The following is a 1,866-nucleotide window of genomic DNA, read 5'->3' on the forward strand; positions in this document are numbered from 1 at the left end:
CCCCCAAACCCTCGCCGGTCCCCGCCAGTGCCGCCTCCGCCACCCAACCCACCACCTCGCGTCGTCCTCGCGTATATCCCCAGCCCTGCAGCATTTCCTCCTTCCGCGCATCACCCTCGTATTACTTGCATCCTGTCATCATCCTGCTCTCCCCCTGCCCACATCCTGCTCGCCTCCAGCCCACATCCTACCGCCGTCACCTGCCCACCTTCTCTTGCCCACCTCCTGCCTGCCTACTCCTGCCCACACAATCTGTAATCATAATAATACATTCAGTGCGAAAAGTGAATTGGCGAGTATAGAACATGCTCTCGTAAATTTACAACTTAAACCAAAATTCTAGTTTACAATTTTTTGGTAAATTTACGACGATATTTTTCACAGTGCATTGCAACTTTTTAAAATTATTTACATGTATCTTCCCACTTTTATAATAGTAACGTAAATCGTATTTACCGTCGCAGCAATTTATTAAACTATCTATATTTTAACACTATTTTTGTACTACTTTTATTTATTAGCACAGCGTAACGTGGCCCCCTTGCCAGTCAGCGTCAGCTCTCTCTGAGCAGACGCCTCGTCTGTCTCGGGAGGCTTTATTGGGTGGCTTGTCGTCGGGACGCGGAAGGGGCCGCGATTTCCGCCGGGATAGTCGTTATAATGAGCAGGTTAGACAACAGACTGACAGACAGCTGACAGGCGGACGGACAGTCAGACGCATCCGACAAAACTACATTCATTACTCCGCAGTACAAAACAAAAGTGTAAATAGCGCAAGAAACAAAGTCTGTGCTCAGCTGAACCAATCTCAAATGTTGCACTGGACGTGGGGCAGACATATTCAACTTCGTGAGGACGCAGAAAACATTTTGCCGATTCCCGAGAGCAGTTTTATAAAAAAAAAAAAAAAAAAAAAAAAAAAACACAAAAAAAACGAAATAGAACGCCAGACGCGCTTCGATGCCGCCGTTGAGATATTGAATGCGTATATATGTCGTCTGAGTGATGGTGTGGTGTTTCAGACGGGGAGGGGTAAGACCCTTTCCCTTGCCTCGTATGTGGTCCGTCGTCACCGCAGGAGCAGAGGCGACCCCTCCCGTATGAAAAAAAATGCCCATTTTCCGTCTTTTGCTAGTCTTTTTGTGAATACCGCTAGAACACACCTAAGCCAGTACCAGAACACCCCTAAAAGACTCCCGCGAGACGAGAAAGAGACGTTTCCAGCAAGCCTTGGATCGCTCTTTGTGGTATTTCAGTCGTGTCGTGGTTGTCTTTTCCTTGTCTCGTATTCGTCTCGAAAACGGTCGATTTCGAGACGGAAACAAGACGACGAAGAGACGGCCGGGCAGATGACCCCGACACAAAAGTGAAGCGGCAGCGAGTCGAACGCAGGCCCAGCAGATTACTAGACTGCGACGCTGCCGACTGAGCTAGACGACTTGTCTTAGAGAAAGTGCGTGCGGCACGAGTCCCTATCAGCCAGCGCTGGTCGGCACTCTATGTTCGTGGACCGCCTGGGACCAGCGCTGGCCGATAGGGAGTCGTACCGCACGCACTTTCTTTAAGACAAGTCGTCTAGCTCAGTCGGCAGCGTCGCAGACTAGTAATCTACCGGGCCTGCGTTCGACTCGCTGTCGCTTCACTTTTGTGTCGGGGTCATCTGCCCGGCCGTCTCTTCGGCGTCTCGTTTCCGTCTCGAAATCGACCGTTTTCGAGACGAATACGAGACAAGGAAAAGACAACCACGACACGACTGAAATACCACAAAGAGCGATCCAAGGCTTGCTGGAAACGTCTCTTTCTCGTCTCGCGGGAGTCTTTTAGGGGTGTTCTGGTACTGGCTTAGGTGTGTTCTAGCGGTATTCA

General features: G+C 49.9%; 1 protein-coding gene across 2 annotated transcripts in view; it reads left to right on the forward strand.

Annotated features, from left to right (window-relative positions):
* The window catches only part of LOC113214797 (nucleolysin TIAR-like), a 291,722-nt gene that overhangs the window by 203,864 nt on the left and 85,992 nt on the right, over positions 1-1,866 (forward strand). The gene's annotated exons all lie outside the window — the stretch shown is intronic.

This window comes from Frankliniella occidentalis, unplaced genomic scaffold (genome assembly GCF_000697945.3).
Source record: "Frankliniella occidentalis isolate FOCC.00 unplaced genomic scaffold, Focc_3.1 Scaffold186, whole genome shotgun sequence".
In the NCBI taxonomy this organism is placed as follows: domain Eukaryota; kingdom Metazoa; phylum Arthropoda; class Insecta; order Thysanoptera; family Thripidae; genus Frankliniella; species Frankliniella occidentalis.